This window comes from Bos indicus x Bos taurus, unplaced genomic scaffold, assembly GCF_003369695.1.
Source record: "Bos indicus x Bos taurus breed Angus x Brahman F1 hybrid unplaced genomic scaffold, Bos_hybrid_MaternalHap_v2.0 tig00003390_arrow_arrow_obj, whole genome shotgun sequence".
Lineage (NCBI taxonomy): Eukaryota > Metazoa > Chordata > Mammalia > Artiodactyla > Bovidae > Bos > Bos indicus x Bos taurus.
In genome coordinates this window covers 5,898-23,393 of record NW_020867656.1, presented here as the reverse complement: position 1 = coordinate 23,393, position 17,496 = coordinate 5,898, and the positions used below count along the sequence as shown (strand labels likewise).

The 17,496-nt window shown below is 55.9% G+C and overlaps 5 pseudogenes; all 5 read right to left on the bottom strand.

Annotated features, from left to right (window-relative positions):
* Positions 1-1,302: 1,302 nt before the first annotated feature.
* On the bottom strand, positions 1,303-1,422 carry LOC113888981 (annotated as a pseudogene).
* A 3,417-nt stretch (positions 1,423-4,839) lies between these two features.
* Positions 4,840-4,959, bottom strand: LOC113888980 (annotated as a pseudogene).
* Positions 4,960-8,372: 3,413 nt separating this feature from the next.
* LOC113888988 lies at positions 8,373-8,492 on the bottom strand (annotated as a pseudogene).
* A 3,418-nt stretch (positions 8,493-11,910) lies between these two features.
* On the bottom strand, positions 11,911-12,030 carry LOC113888987 (annotated as a pseudogene).
* A 3,417-nt stretch (positions 12,031-15,447) lies between these two features.
* Positions 15,448-15,567, bottom strand: LOC113888986 (annotated as a pseudogene).
* Positions 15,568-17,496: the final 1,929 nt, after the last annotated feature.

The window sequence follows — 17,496 nt, the reverse complement described above, 5'->3', positions numbered from 1 at the left end:
TTAGATTGTGCCTCGAATATAGTGTACACATCAACCCAGGAAAGGAAAGAATTGACTCGCCAAATATACACAGAGATCAAAAGTGCCGAGCCAAGTGACCCCTTGAGGCTTCCAAGAGCTTTTCTGTCTTTCACACACTAAGTAAATACTGAGCACCTACGATGAGCTAGGAGGCATGTAATAAGTTTCAGGGAATAGAAGGCGGAGAGAAGAAGACACAGAGTTCCTGCTTTCACTGAGACGACTCTAATGATACATCACAGGCAGATCCTTTGAGAACCTATAGAGGGGCCTCTTCCCTCACCACAAAACCTGGGTGTCAGGGAAGGCTTTCCAGAGGCACCATTTCGTTGAGGTCCATAGGTTGAACCTAGGTAAACCAGGGTTGAGATGCAGGAAGAATTTCAGGCAGGGAAAATAGCATCTTGGAAGGCTATGTGACCAGGGAAACTTAGGACATTCAAGAAACGAAAAATGCCCTATGGGATGGAAGCCAAAGAGTGCAGAGGGCATTCCAGGCAAAAGACATCAGAGAAGAACGTGAGGAGCAAGCCTGAAGGGAAGTGGTCGTATCTTCAATATGCTGGGAAAATACGAGAGCCGTTGGAGCAGGGAGGTGACAGCATTGCATCTGCATTTCCAAAAGGTCATCTTGCTCCACATCACTAATGATTGGAGAGGCTCAACTCCAAACTCCAAGGAGGGACCACTTCACATGAGTCCGATTGGGCCTCACTGCGATGTCTGTCAATAACCAAGCTGGAGAAGATGTGGAGCAAAGGGAACTCTCCTCCACGGTGAGTAGGAATGGGCGTGGGTAGAGCCGGTATGGAAAAGATTATGGAGGTTCCCGAAGGAACTAAAAGTGGAAGTAGATTATGGTTCAGCAGTCCGACTCCCAGGCATAGATCCACCCACAGTATAATTGAACAAGATAGATGCCCCGTTTGGGCACATCTATCTGTGCGTGCGCGCGCACATGCGCATGCGCGATGGCCTGCGAGGCAGGGGGTGGGGGGGGGGTGCTGGGGATCTGGCTTGAGTCGGTGCAAGCCCCGGGATTGCCTGAGGCAAGCCAAAGGAGCCCCAGATGGAGACGGGACTGCCGGTCGTCGGGTGTCCTGGAAGCCGAATGCGAATGCGGAGGGGCTCGCGGGCCGCGCGGAGGCAACCCAGGTCTGCAGCGCGAGTCGGGGCCCCGGCCACCCGCTCCCCGCGGCCCGGGAGGGGCTGGGGCTGCGGGGGGGATCCAAGAATCGGGACGCGCGGCGGGGGCTAAAGGACCTCTTCTGGTAGGCAAAAAGCCTCGAGCACCCGGGATTCCCAGGTGGTCTCCCATCCAAGATCCTAACCAGGCCCGACCCTGCTTAGCTTCCGAGATCAGACGAGATCGGGCGCCTTCAGGCTGATAGGGCCTGAGACGGTGGCGGTTGGCTCGGGGCGCCCTAAGAGCCTTGCGCTTCGCCTCCCTTTCGCTCTGCCCTGCAGGTCGGGCCAACGGGCCACACCTCTCGTCGCGGGGCGTGCTGTACTTGAGCCGCACGACCCGCGACCGGACTCCAGCCTGCTGACGCCGGCCCGCCCCCCCGAACACCGCCAACACCAGAGCAGCAAGCGCCTGGCCGGGCCCGGGGGCCCGAGGGGCTTCCAGGACCCCCCATTGACCGGGAGGGCGTGCGTGCGTGCGTGCGCGCGGGGCCTAGGGGCTGGGCTGAGGGGTGTGGAGGTCTCGGCGCCCTCCCACCCGCGGCCACTCCAGACCCGGCCGCGCTCGCTGAGCGGGGCCTCCCCCCGATCCCATGCGCTGCTCAGGCCCGCGCGGCCCCGGAGGTGTCGGTCTTCGGCGCCCGCCGCCTCCCAACCCCCGCGGCCCAGGGGCCTCTGAACCTCCTGCGGGCCTAGGCGCAGCGAAACTTGAGCGCCCAACTTGCGCGGCACCTGTCCGGTGCCCAAACCCACCAGAAGCCAGGAAGGCGCGGTCGAGCGGAGCGCCTCAGCCCCTCCCCTTCGCACTACCGAGGCCCCCCCTTTGCCCCCACGCCAAGCCCTCGACCTTCCTGAGAGAGCAGACGAGCCACAGGCAGGCACACAGACAGACACACAGACACTCGCACGCACCCACGCCAAGGGAGACAGCTGGCCTGCGCAAGCTCCTCAGCCAGAACCAGAGCGCCTGGGAGAGGCCGGGGCCAGACGAACGCGCCGGCGGCTGGCTGTCAGGAGATACAGAGGCAGAAATACATGAAGATTCCGAGACAGACTCCAAGACGGCAAGAGGAGATACAGACACACACAAACACACACACACACACACACACACTTGAGTGTGGTCTTTGGAATTACTTCTGTTCGTAGTTGCTGGATTGAGCCCAACTTTGATACGACCCATGGACTGCGGCCCATCAGGCTCCTCTGTCCGTGGCATTTCCCAGGCGAGGATACTGGAGTGGGTTGCCATTTCCTTCTACGGGAGGCATCTTCCGGACCCAGGGATCGAACCCCAATCTCCTGGGTGGGGATACCTTGCCATCTGAACCAGGACATTGCTAATTCCCTAGGCAAAATACAAAGAATAGAGCTCGTGTTCTACTAAATGGAAAGATGATTTCAGAAACAGAAGCTGTCCTTTTTGGTATCTGTGAATCTTTATGTAGTTTTCGTTGATTTTTACTATTAAGGCTAAGTGAACAAGGCAAGAGAGAAACCCTAGAATTGAAAAGCAATGGCCGTTTTTGAAAGAAACATGTGCAGGTGAAGCTCTCTTCCTTTTTGAGAGATGGTTAAATTCAAAATCTTGATACAACACATATGACTTTTGTGCACTTTCTTTCAAATCTCCATGACGAAGCCCTAAGGTGTCCAGGAAGAAAGGAGTAGAGGGGCAGACAAAAAGAGCAACCTTTCCCCTTGGTGCCATCTCAACCAGCTGCTTAGTTCCTTCATCTCAAGGACTATCATCTGGGCTTCTCTGCTTTGTCTGATTCTTGTTTCGGGGACCGTTTCTCGTCACAAGGCTGTCAACAGTGGGGGTGGGGGGTCTGTGGGGGGTGGGGAGCCCTTCTTTCCATTCCACATGAGACCCAGTGGACAATCCAGGCCCTGCCCACTGCATTGAGTGTGCAGCAACAATATCAACGGTAATGCCGGTGAACAATGCGTATTCCTGGAATCCACTCCGTTGGCTACTGACTGTGTGTGGTGGTGGTCTGGAACCTGGACCTGGAAGCTTTCTGGATGATTGCAAATGACACCAAAGTCTGAGGACGATGGAAGATCTTCACATTTCTGCAAGAGCCACACACCTCCAGAAGGAACCACAAGACTTGCCTGAAATGGTCAAGGTATAAGTCTTGGACTCAACGTTGGAAGGTCTCCACCTTTGCTATGGAAGTCAAACGATCTTTCTTTGAAATGAAAATGGAGCATACTGAACGTTCACATGCTTCTAGAGCATTTGAAAAGCCCTAACTTGTAGAAATCTGCTGTACGAGTTCCTTGAAAGCAAGAACCTCTATGCATGGATATGTCTTCATGCCTTAGATTGTGCCTCGAATATAGTGTACACATCAACCCAGGAAAGGAAAGAATTGACTCGCCAAATATACACAGAGATCAAAAGTGCCGAGCCAAGTGACCCCTTGAGGCTTCCAAGAGCTTTTCTGTCTTTCACACACTAAGTAAATACTGAGCACCTACGCTGAGCTAGGAGGCATGTAATAAGTTTCAGGGAATAGAAGGCGGAGAGAAGAAGACACAGAGTTCCTGCTTTCACTGAGACGACTCTAATGATACATCACAGGCAGATCCTTTGAGAACCTATAGAGGGGCCTCTTCCCTCACCACAAAACCTGGGTGTCAGGGAAGGCTTTCCAGAGGCACCATTTCGTTGAGGTCCATAGGTTGAACCTAGGTAAACCAGGGTTGAGATGCAGGAAGAATTTCAGGCAGGGAAAATAGCATCTTGGAAGGCTATGTGACCAGGGAAACTTAGGACATTCAAGAAACGAAAAATGCCCTATGGGATGGAAGCCAAAGAGTGCAGAGGGCATTCCAGGCAAAAGACATCAGAGAAGAACGTGAGGAGCAAGCCTGAAGGGAAGTGGTCGTATCTTCAATATGCTGGGAAAATACGAGAGCCGTTGGAGCAGGGAGGTGACAGCATTGCATCTGCATTTCCAAAAGGTCATCTTGCTCCACATCACTAATGATTGGAGAGGCTCAACTCCAAACTCCAAGGAGGGACCACTTCACATGAGTCCGATTGGGCCTCACTGCGATGTCTGTCAATAACCACAGCTGGAGAAGATGTGGAGCAAAGGGAACTCTCCTCCACGGTGAGTAGGAATGGGCGTGGGTAGAGCCGGTATGGAAAAGATTATGGAGGTTCCCGAAGGAACTAAAAGTGGAAGTAGATTATGGTTCAGCAGTCCGACTCCCAGGCATAGATCCACCCACAGTATAATTGAACAAGATAGATGCCCCGTTTGGGCACATCTATCTGTGCGTGCGCGCGCACATGCGCATGCGCGATGGCCTGCGAGGCAGGGGGTGGGGGGGGGGTGCTGGGGATCTGGCTTGAGTCGGTGCAAGCCCCGGGATTGCCTGAGGCAAGCCAAAGGAGCCCCAGATGGAGACGGGACTGCCGGTCGTCGGGTGTCCTGGAAGCCGAATGCGAATGCGGAGGGGCTCGCGGGCCGCGCGGAGGCAACCCAGGTCTGCAGCGCGAGTCGGGGCCCCGGCCACCCGCTCCCCGCGGCCCGGGAGGGGCTGGGGCTGCGGGGGGGATCCAAGAATCGGGACGCGCGGCGGGGGCTAAAGGACCTCTTCTGGTAGGCAAAAAGCCTCGAGCACCCGGGATTCCCAGGTGGTCTCCCATCCAAGATCCTAACCAGGCCCGACCCTGCTTAGCTTCCGAGATCAGACGAGATCGGGCGCCTTCAGGCTGATAGGGCCTGAGACGGTGGCGGTTGGCTCGGGGCGCCCTAAGAGCCTTGCGCTTCGCCTCCCTTTCGCTCTGCCCTGCAGGTCGGGCCAACGGGCCACACCTCTCGTCGCGGGGCGTGCTGTACTTGAGCCGCACGACCCGCGACCGGACTCCAGCCTGCTGACGCCGGCCCGCCCCCCCGAACACCGCCAACACCAGAGCAGCAAGCGCCTGGCCGGGCCCGGGGGCCCGAGGGGCTTCCAGGACCCCCCATTGACCGGGAGGGCGTGCGTGCGTGCGTGCGCGCGGGGCCTAGGGGCTGGGCTGAGGGGTGTGGAGGTCTCGGCGCCCTCCCACCCGCGGCCACTCCAGACCCGGCCGCGCTCGCTGAGCGGGGCCTCCCCCGATCCCATGCGCTGCTCAGGCCCGCGCGGCCCCGGAGGTGTGGGTCTTCGGCGCCCGCCGCCTCCCAACCCCCGCGGCCCAGGGGCCTCTGAACCTCCTGCGGGCCTAGGCGCAGCGAAACTTGAGCGCCCAACTTGCGCGGCACCTGTCCGGTGCCCAAACCCACCAGAAGCCAGGAAGGCGCGGTCGAGCGGAGCGCCTCAGCCCCTCCCCTTCGCACTACCGAGGCCCCCCCTTTGCCCCCACGCCAAGCCCTCGACCTTCCTGAGAGAGCAGACGAGCCACAGGCAGGCACACAGACAGACACACAGACACTCGCACGCACCCACGCCAAGGGAGACAGCTGGCCTGCGCAAGCTCCTCAGCCAGAACCAGAGCGCCTGGGAGAGGCCGGGGCCAGACGAACGCGCCGGCGGCTGGCTGTCAGGAGATACAGAGGCAGAAATACATGAAGATTCCGAGACAGACTCCAAGACGGCAAGAGGAGATACAGACACACACAAACACACACACACACACACACACACTTGAGTGTGGTCTTTGGAATTACTTCTGTTCGTAGTTGCTGGATTGAGCCCAACTTTGATACGACCCATGGACTGCGGCCCATCAGGCTCCTCTGTCCGTGGCATTTCCCAGGCGAGGATACTGGAGTGGGTTGCCATTTCCTTCTACGGGAGGCATCTTCCGGACCCAGGGATCGAACCCCAATCTCCTGGGTGGGGATACCTTGCCATCTGAACCAGGACATTGCTAATTCCCTAGGCAAAATACAAAGAATAGAGCTCGTGTTCTACTAAATGGAAAGATGATTTCAGAAACAGAAGCTGTCCTTTTTGGTATCTGTGAATCTTTATGTAGTTTTCGTTGATTTTTACTATTAAGGCTAAGTGAACAAGGCAAGAGAGAAACCCTAGAATTGAAAAGCAATGGCCGTTTTTGAAAGAAACATGTGCAGGTGAAGCTCTCTTCCTTTTTGAGAGATGGTTAAATTCAAAATCTTGATACAACACATATGACTTTTGTGCACTTTCTTTCAAATCTCCATGACGAAGCCCTAAGGTGTCCAGGAAGAAAGGAGTAGAGGGGCAGACAAAAAGAGCAACCTTTCCCCTTGGTGCCATCTCAACCAGCTGCTTAGTTCCTTCATCTCAAGGACTATCATCTGGGCTTCTCTGCTTTGTCTGATTCTTGTTTCGGGGACCGTTTCTCGTCACAAGGCTGTCAACAGTGGGGGTGGGGGGTCTGTGGGGGGTGGGGAGCCCTTCTTTCCATTCCACATGAGACCCAGTGGACAATCCAGGCCCTGCCCACTGCATTGAGTGTGCAGCAACAATATCAACGGTAATGCCGGTGAACAATGCGTATTCCTGGAATCCACTCCGTTGGCTACTGACTGTGTGTGGTGGTGGTCTGGAACCTGGACCTGGAAGCTTTCTGGATGATTGCAAATGACACCAAAGTCTGAGGACGATGAGATCTTCACATTTCTGCAAGAGCCACACACCTCCAGAAGGAACCACAAGACTTGCCTGAAATGGTCAAGGTATAAGTCTTGGACTCAACGTTGGAAGGTCTCCACCTTTGCTATGGAAGTCAAACGATCTTTCTTTGAAATGAAAATGGAGCATACTGAACGTTCACATGCTTCTAGAGCATTTGAAAAGCCCTAACTTGTAGAAATCTGCTGTACGAGTTCCTTGAAAGCAAGAACCTCTATGCATGGATATGTCTTCATGCCTTAGATTGTGCCTCGAATATAGTGTACACATCAACCCAGGAAAGGAAAGAATTGACTCGCCAAATATACACAGAGATCAAAAGTGCCGAGCCAAGTGACCCCTTGAGGCTTCCAAGAGCTTTTCTGTCTTTCACACACTAAGTAAATACTGAGCACCTACGCTGAGCTAGGAGGCATGTAATAAGTTTCAGGGAATAGAAGGCGGAGAGAAGAAGACACAGAGTTCCTGCTTTCACTGAGACGACTCTAATGATACATCACAGGCAGATCCTTTGAGAACCTATAGAGGGGCCTCTTCCCTCACCACAAAACCTGGGTGTCAGGGAAGGCTTTCCAGAGGCACCATTTCGTTGAGGTCCATAGGTTGAACCTAGGTAAACCAGGGTTGAGATGCAGGAAGAATTTCAGGCAGGGAAAATAGCATCTTGGAAGGCTATGTGACCAGGGAAACTTAGGACATTCAAGAAACGAAAAATGCCCTATGGGATGGAAGCCAAAGAGTGCAGAGGGCATTCCAGGCAAAAGACATCAGAGAAGAACGTGAGGAGCAAGCCTGAAGGGAAGTGGTCGTATCTTCAATATGCTGGGAAAATACGAGAGCCGTTGGAGCAGGGAGGTGACAGCATTGCATCTGCATTTCCAAAAGGTCATCTTGCTCCACATCACTAATGATTGGAGAGGCTCAACTCCAAACTCCAAGGAGGGACCACTTCACATGAGTCCGATTGGGCCTCACTGCGATGTCTGTCAATAACCACAGCTGGAGAAGATGTGGAGCAAAGGGAACTCTCCTCCACGGTGAGTAGGAATGGGCGTGGGTAGAGCCGGTATGGAAAAGATTATGGAGGTTCCCGAAGGAACTAAAAGTGGAAGTAGATTATGGTTCAGCAGTCCGACTCCCAGGCATAGATCCACCCACAGTATAATTGAACAAGATAGATGCCCCGTTTGGGCACATCTATCTGTGCGTGCGCGCGCACATGCGCATGCGCGATGGCCTGCGAGGCAGGGGGTGGGGGGGGGGTGCTGGGGATCTGGCTTGAGTCGGTGCAAGCCCCGGGATTGCCTGAGGCAAGCCAAAGGAGCCCCAGATGGAGACGGGACTGCCGGTCGTCGGGTGTCCTGGAAGCCGAATGCGAATGCGGAGGGGCTCGCGGGCCGCGCGGAGGCAACCCAGGTCTGCAGCGCGAGTCGGGGCCCCGGCCACCCGCTCCCCGCGGCCCGGGAGGGGCTGGGGCTGCGGGGGGATCCAAGAATCGGGACGCGCGGCGGGGGCTAAAGGACCTCTTCTGGTAGGCAAAAAGCCTCGAGCACCCGGGATTCCCAGGTGGTCTCCCATCCAAGATCCTAACCAGGCCCGACCCTGCTTAGCTTCCGAGATCAGACGAGATCGGGCGCCTTCAGGCTGATAGGGCCTGAGACGGTGGCGGTTGGCTCGGGGCGCCCTAAGAGCCTTGCGCTTCGCCTCCCTTTCGCTCTGCCCTGCAGGTCGGGCCAACGGGCCACACCTCTCGTCGCGGGGCGTGCTGTACTTGAGCCGCACGACCCGCGACCGGACTCCAGCCTGCTGACGCCGGCCCGCCCCCCCGAACACCGCCAACACCAGAGCAGCAAGCGCCTGGCCGGGCCCGGGGGCCCGAGGGGCTTCCAGGACCCCCCATTGACCGGGAGGGCGTGCGTGCGTGCGTGCGCGCGGGGCCTAGGGGCTGGGCTGAGGGGTGTGGAGGTCTCGGCGCCCTCCCACCCGCGGCCACTCCAGACCCGGCCGCGCTCGCTGAGCGGGGCCTCCCCCCGATCCCATGCGCTGCTCAGGCCCGCGCGGCCCCGGAGGTGTGGGTCTTCGGCGCCCGCCGCCTCCCAACCCCCGCGGCCCAGGGGCCTCTGAACCTCCTGCGGGCCTAGGCGCAGCGAAACTTGAGCGCCCAACTTGCGCGGCACCTGTCCGGTGCCCAAACCCACCAGAAGCCAGGAAGGCGCGGTCGAGCGGAGCGCCTCAGCCCCTCCCCTTCGCACTACCGAGGCCCCCCCTTTGCCCCCACGCCAAGCCCTCGACCTTCCTGAGAGAGCAGACGAGCCACAGGCAGGCACACAGACAGACACACAGACACTCGCACGCACCCACGCCAAGGGAGACAGCTGGCCTGCGCAAGCTCCTCAGCCAGAACCAGAGCGCCTGGGAGAGGCCGGGGCCAGACGAACGCGCCGGCGGCTGGCTGTCAGGAGATACAGAGGCAGAAATACATGAAGATTCCGAGACAGACTCCAAGACGGCAAGAGGAGATACAGACACACACAACACACACACACACACACACACACACTTGAGTGTGGTCTTTGGAATTACTTCTGTTCGTAGTTGCTGGATTGAGCCCAACTTTGATACGACCCATGGACTGCGGCCCATCAGGCTCCTCTGTCCGTGGCATTTCCCAGGCGAGGATACTGGAGTGGGTTGCCATTTCCTTCTACGGGAGGCATCTTCCGGACCCAGGGATCGAACCCCAATCTCCTGGGTGGGGATACCTTGCCATCTGAACCAGGACATTGCTAATTCCCTAGGCAAAATACAAAGAATAGAGCTCGTGTTCTACTAAATGGAAAGATGATTTCAGAAACAGAAGCTGTCCTTTTTGGTATCTGTGAATCTTTATGTAGTTTTCGTTGATTTTTACTATTAAGGCTAAGTGAACAAGGCAAGAGAGAAACCCTAGAATTGAAAAGCAATGGACGTTTTTGAAAGAAACATGTGCAGGTGAAGCTCTCTTCCTTTTTGAGAGATGGTTAAATTCAAAATCTTGATACAACACATATGACTTTTGTGCACTTTCTTTCAAATCTCCATGACGAAGCCCTAAGGTGTCCAGGAAGAAAGGAGTAGAGGGGCAGACAAAAAGAGCAACCTTTCCCCTTGGTGCCATCTCAACCAGCTGCTTAGTTCCTTCATCTCAAGGACTATCATCTGGGCTTCTCTGCTTTGTCTGATTCTTGTTTCGGGGACCGTTTCTCGTCACAAGGCTGTCAACAGTGGGGGTGGGGGGTCTGTGGGGGGTGGGGAGCCCTTCTTTCCATTCCACATGAGACCCAGTGGACAATCCAGGCCCTGCCCACTGCATTGAGTGTGCAGCAACAATATCAACGGTAATGCCGGTGAACAATGCGTATTCCTGGAATCCACTCCGTTGGCTACTGACTGTGTGTGGTGGTGGTCTGGAACCTGGACCTGGAAGCTTTCTGGATGATTGCAAATGACACCAAAGTCTGAGGACGATGGAAGATCTTCACATTTCTGCAAGAGCCACACACCTCCAGAAGGAACCACAAGACTTGCCTGAAATGGTCAAGGTATAAGTCTTGGACTCAACGTTGGAAGGTCTCCACCTTTGCTATGGAAGTCAAACGATCTTTCTTTGAAATGAAAATGGAGCATACTGAACGTTCACATGCTTCTAGAGCATTTGAAAAGCCCTAACTTGTAGAAATCTGCTGTACGAGTTCCTTGAAAGCAAGAACCTCTATGCATGGATATGTCTTCATGCCTTAGATTGTGCCTCGAATATAGTGTACACATCAACCCAGGAAAGGAAAGAATTGACTCGCCAAATATACACAGAGATCAAAAGTGCCGAGCCAAGTGACCCCTTGAGGCTTCCAAGAGCTTTTCTGTCTTTCACACACTAAGTAAATACTGAGCACCTACGATGAGCTAGGAGGCATGTAATAAGTTTCAGGGAATAGAAGGCGGAGAGAAGAAGACACAGAGTTCCTGCTTTCACTGAGACGACTCTAATGATACATCACAGGCAGATCCTTTGAGAACCTATAGAGGGGCCTCTTCCCTCACCACAAAACCTGGGTGTCAGGGAAGGCTTTCCAGAGGCACCATTTCGTTGAGGTCCATAGGTTGAACCTAGGTAAACCAGGGTTGAGATGCAGGAAGAATTTCAGGCAGGGAAAATAGCATCTTGGAAGGCTATGTGACCAGGGAAACTTAGGACATTCAAGAAACGAAAAATGCCCTATGGGATGGAAGCCAAAGAGTGCAGAGGGCATTCCAGGCAAAAGACATCAGAGAAGAACGTGAGGAGCAAGCCTGAAGGGAAGTGGTCGTATCTTCAATATGCTGGGAAAATACGAGAGCCGTTGGAGCAGGGAGGTGACAGCATTGCATCTGCATTTCCAAAAGGTCATCTTGCTCCACATCACTAATGATTGGAGAGGCTCAACTCCAAACTCCAAGGAGGGACCACTTCACATGAGTCCGATTGGGCCTCACTGCGATGTCTGTCAATAACCACAGCTGGAGAAGATGTGGAGCAAAGGGAACTCTCCTCCACGGTGAGTAGGAATGGGCGTGGGTAGAGCCGGTATGGAAAAGATTATGGAGGTTCCCGAAGGAACTAAAAGTGGAAGTAGATTATGGTTCAGCAGTCCGACTCCCAGGCATAGATCCACCCACAGTATAATTGAACAAGATAGATGCCCCGTTTGGGCACATCTATCTGTGCGTGCGCGCGCACATGCGCATGCGCGATGGCCTGCGAGGCAGGGGGTGGGGGGGGGGTGCTGGGGATCTGGCTTGAGTCGGTGCAAGCCCCGGGATTGCCTGAGGCAAGCCAAAGGAGCCCCAGATGGAGACGGGACTGCCGGTCGTCGGGTGTCCTGGAAGCCGAATGCGAATGCGGAGGGGCTCGCGGGCCGCGCGGAGGCAACCCAGGTCTGCAGCGCGAGTCGGGGCCCCGGCCACCCGCTCCCCGCGGCCCGGGAGGGGCTGGGGCTGCGGGGGGGATCCAAGAATCGGGACGCGCGGCGGGGGCTAAAGGACCTCTTCTGGTAGGCAAAAAGCCTCGAGCACCCGGGATTCCCAGGTGGTCTCCCATCCAAGATCCTAACCAGGCCCGACCCTGCTTAGCTTCCGAGATCAGACGAGATCGGGCGCCTTCAGGCTGATAGGGCCTGAGACGGTGGCGGTTGGCTCGGGGCGCCCTAAGAGCCTTGCGCTTCGCCTCCCTTTCGCTCTGCCCTGCAGGTCGGGCCAACGGGCCACACCTCTCGTCGCGGGGCGTGCTGTACTTGAGCCGCACGACCCGCGACCGGACTCCAGCCTGCTGACGCCGGCCCGCCCCCCCGAACACCGCCAACACCAGAGCAGCAAGCGCCTGGCCGGGCCCGGGGGCCCGAGGGGCTTCCAGGACCCCCCATTGACCGGGAGGGCGTGCGTGCGTGCGTGCGCGCGGGGCCTAGGGGCTGGGCTGAGGGGTGTGGAGGTCTCGGCGCCCTCCCACCCGCGGCCACTCCAGACCCGGCCGCGCTCGCTGAGCGGGGCCTCCCCCCGATCCCATGCGCTGCTCAGGCCCGCGCGGCCCCGGAGGTGTGGGTCTTCGGCGCCCGCCGCCTCCCAACCCCCGCGGCCCAGGGGCCTCTGAACCTCCTGCGGGCCTAGGCGCAGCGAAACTTGAGCGCCCAACTTGCGCGGCACCTGTCCGGTGCCCAAACCCACCAGAAGCCAGGAAGGCGCGGTCGAGCGGAGCGCCTCAGCCCCTCCCCTTCGCACTACCGAGGCCCCCCCTTTGCCCCCACGCCAAGCCCTCGACCTTCCTGAGAGAGCAGACGAGCCACAGGCAGGCACACAGACAGACACACAGACACTCGCACGCACCCACGCCAAGGGAGACAGCTGGCCTGCGCAAGCTCCTCAGCCAGAACCAGAGCGCCTGGGAGAGGCCGGGGCCAGACGAACGCGCCGGCGGCTGGCTGTCAGGAGATACAGAGGCAGAAATACATGAAGATTCCGAGACAGACTCCAAGACGGCAAGAGGAGATACAGACACACACACACACACACACACACACACACACACTTGAGTGTGGTCTTTGGAATTACTTCTGTTCGTAGTTGCTGGATTGAGCCCAACTTTGATACGACCCATGGACTGCGGCCCATCAGGCTCCTCTGTCCGTGGCATTTCCCAGGCGAGGATACTGGAGTGGGTTGCCATTTCCTTCTACGGGAGGCATCTTCCGGACCCAGGGATCGAACCCCAATCTCCTGGGTGGGGATACCTTGCCATCTGAACCAGGACATTGCTAATTCCCTAGGCAAAATACAAAGAATAGAGCTCGTGTTCTACTAAATGGAAAGATGATTTCAGAAACAGAAGCTGTCCTTTTTGGTATCTGTGAATCTTTATGTAGTTTTCGTTGATTTTTACTATTAAGGCTAAGTGAACAAGGCAAGAGAGAAACCCTAGAATTGAAAAGCAATGGACGTTTTTGAAAGAAACATGTGCAGGTGAAGCTCTCTTCCTTTTTGAGAGATGGTTAAATTCAAAATCTTGATACAACACATATGACTTTTGTGCACTTTCTTTCAAATCTCCATGACGAAGCCCTAAGGTGTCCAGGAAGAAAGGAGTAGAGGGGCAGACAAAAAGAGCAACCTTTCCCCTTGGTGCCATCTCAACCAGCTGCTTAGTTCCTTCATCTCAAGGACTATCATCTGGGCTTCTCTGCTTTGTCTGATTCTTGTTTCGGGGACCGTTTCTCGTCACAAGGCTGTCAACAGTGGGGGTGGGGGGTCTGTGGGGGGTGGGGAGCCCTTCTTTCCATTCCACATGAGACCCAGTGGACAATCCAGGCCCTGCCCACTGCATTGAGTGTGCAGCAACAATATCAACGGTAATGCCGGTGAACAATGCGTATTCCTGGAATCCACTCCGTTGGCTACTGACTGTGTGTGGTGGTGGTCTGGAACCTGGACCTGGAAGCTTTCTGGATGATTGCAAATGACACCAAAGTCTGAGGACGATGGAAGATCTTCACATTTCTGCAAGAGCCACACACCTCCAGAAGGAACCACAAGACTTGCCTGAAATGGTCAAGGTATAAGTCTTGGACTCAACGTTGGAAGGTCTCCACCTTTGCTATGGAAGTCAAACGATCTTTCTTTGAAATGAAAATGGAGCATACTGAACGTTCACATGCTTCTAGAGCATTTGAAAAGCCCTAACTTGTAGAAATCTGCTGTACGAGTTCCTTGAAAGCAAGAACCTCTATGCATGGATATGTCTTCATGCCTTAGATTGTGCCTCGAATATAGTGTACACATCAACCCAGGAAAGGAAAGAATTGACTCGCCAAATATACACAGAGATCAAAAGTGCCGAGCCAAGTGACCCCTTGAGGCTTCCAAGAGCTTTTCTGTCTTTCACACACTAAGTAAATACTGAGCACCTACGATGAGCTAGGAGGCATGTAATAAGTTTCAGGGAATAGAAGGCGGAGAGAAGAAGACACAGAGTTCCTGCTTTCACTGAGACGACTCTAATGATACATCACAGGCAGATCCTTTGAGAACCTATAGAGGGGCCTCTTCCCTCACCACAAAACCTGGGTGTCAGGGAAGGCTTTCCAGAGGCACCATTTCGTTGAGGTCCATAGGTTGAACCTAGGTAAACCAGGGTTGAGATGCAGGAAGAATTTCAGGCAGGGAAAATAGCATCTTGGAAGGCTATGTGACCAGGGAAACTTAGGACATTCAAGAAACGAAAAATGCCCTATGGGATGGAAGCCAAAGAGTGCAGAGGGCATTCCAGGCAAAAGACATCAGAGAAGAACGTGAGGAGCAAGCCTGAAGGGAAGTGGTCGTATCTTCAATATGCTGGGAAAATACGAGAGCCGTTGGAGCAGGGAGGTGACAGCATTGCATCTGCATTTCCAAAAGGTCATCTTGCTCCACATCACTAATGATTGGAGAGGCTCAACTCCAAACTCCAAGGAGGGACCACTTCACATGAGTCCGATTGGGCCTCACTGCGATGTCTGTCAATAACCACAGCTGGAGAAGATGTGGAGCAAAGGGAACTCTCCTCCACGGTGAGTAGGAATGGGCGTGGGTAGAGCCGGTATGGAAAAGATTATGGAGGTTCCCGAAGGAACTAAAAGTGGAAGTAGATTATGGTTCAGCAGTCCGACTCCCAGGCATAGATCCACCCACAGTATAATTGAACAAGATAGATGCCCCGTTTGGGCACATCTATCTGTGCGTGCGCGCGCACATGCGCATGCGCGATGGCCTGCGAGGCAGGGGGTGGGGGGGGGGTGCTGGGGATCTGGCTTGAGTCGGTGCAAGCCCCGGGATTGCCTGAGGCAAGCCAAAGGAGCCCCAGATGGAGACGGGACTGCCGGTCGTCGGGTGTCCTGGAAGCCGAATGCGAATGCGGAGGGGCTCGCGGGCCGCGCGGAGGCAACCCAGGTCTGCAGCGCGAGTCGGGGCCCCGGCCACCCGCTCCCCGCGGCCCGGGAGGGGCTGGGGCTGCGGGGGGGATCCAAGAATCGGGACGCGCGGCGGGGGCTAAAGGACCTCTTCTGGTAGGCAAAAAGCCTCGAGCACCCGGGATTCCCAGGTGGTCTCCCATCCAAGATCCTAACCAGGCCCGACCCTGCTTAGCTTCCGAGATCAGACGAGATCGGGCGCCTTCAGGCTGATAGGGCCTGAGACGGTGGCGGTTGGCTCGGGGCGCCCTAAGAGCCTTGCGCTTCGCCTCCCTTTCGCTCTGCCCTGCAGGTCGGGCCAACGGGCCACACCTCTCGTCGCGGGGCGTGCTGTACTTGAGCCGCACGACCCGCGACCGGACTCCAGCCTGCTGACGCCGGCCCGCCCCCCCGAACACCGCCAACACCAGAGCAGCAAGCGCCTGGCCGGGCCCGGGGGCCCGAGGGGCTTCCAGGACCCCCCATTGACCGGGAGGGCGTGCGTGCGTGCGTGCGCGCGGGGCCTAGGGGCTGGGCTGAGGGGTGTGGAGGTCTCGGCGCCCTCCCACCCGCGGCCACTCCAGACCCGGCCGCGCTCGCTGAGCGGGGCCTCCCCCCGATCCCATGCGCTGCTCAGGCCCGCGCGGCCCCGGAGGTGTCGGGTCTTCGGCGCCCGCCGCCTCCCAACCCCCGCGGCCCAGGGGCCTCTGAACCTCCTGCGGGCCTAGGCGCAGCGAAACTTGAGCGCCCAACTTGCGCGGCACCTGTCCGGTGCCCAAACCCACCAGAAGCCAGGAAGGCGCGGTCGAGCGGAGCGCCTCAGCCCCTCCCCTTCGCACTACCGAGGCCCCCCCTTTGCCCCCACGCCAAGCCCTCGACCTTCCTGAGAGAGCAGACGAGCCACAGGCAGGCACACAGACAGACACACAGACACTCGCACGCACCCACGCCAAGGGAGACAGCTGGCCTGCGCAAGCTCCTCAGCCAGAACCAGAGCGCCTGGGAGAGGCCGGGGCCAGACGAACGCGCCGGCGGCTGGCTGTCAGGAGATACAGAGGCAGAAATACATGAAGATTCCGAGACAGACTCCAAGACGGCAAGAGGAGATACAGACACACACACACACACACACACACACACACACACTTGAGTGTGGTCTTTGGAATTACTTCTGTTCGTAGTTGCTGGATTGAGCCCAACTTTGATACGACCCATGGACTGCGGCCCATCAGGCTCCTCTGTCCGTGGCATTTCCCAGGCGAGGATACTGGAGTGGGTTGCCATTTCCTTCTACGGGAGGCATCTTCCGGACCCAGGGATCGAACCCCAATCTCCTGGGTGGGGATACCTTGCCATCTGAACCAGGACATTGCTAATTCCCTAGGCAAAATACAAAGAATAGAGCTCGTGTTCTACTAAATGGAAAGATGATTTCAGAAACAGAAGCTGTCCTTTTTGGTATCTGTGAATCTTTATGTAGTTTTCGTTGATTTTTACTATTAAGGCTAAGTGAACAAGGCAAGAGAGAAACCCTAGAATTGAAAAGCAATGGACGTTTTTGAAAGAAACATGTGCAGGTGAAGCTCTCTTCCTTTTTGAGAGATGGTTAAATTCAAAATCTTGATACAACACATATGACTTTTGTGCACTTTCTTTCAAATCTCCATGACGAAGCCCTAAGGTGTCCAGGAAGAAAGGAGTAGAGGGGCAGACAAAAAGAGCAACCTTTCCCCTTGGTGCCATCTCAACCAGCTGCTTAGTTCCTTCATCTCAAGGACTATCATCTGGGCTTCTCTGCTTTGTCTGATTCTTGTTTCGGGGACCGTTTCTCGTCACAAGGCTGTCAACAGTGGGGGTGGGGGGTCTGTGGGGGGTGGGGAGCCCTTCTTTCCATTCCACATGAGACCCAGTGGACAATCCAGGCCCTGCCCACTGCATTGAGTGTGCAGCAACAATATCAACGGTAATGCCGGTGAACAATGCGTATTCCTGGAATCCACTCCGTTGGCTACTGACTGTGTGTGGTGGTGGTCTGGAACCTGGACCTGGAAGCTTTCTGGATGATTGCAAATGACACCAAAGTCTGAGGACGATGGAAGATCTTCACATTTCTGCAAGAGCCACACACCTCCAGAAGGAACCACAAGACTTGCCTGAAATGGTCAAGGTATAAGTC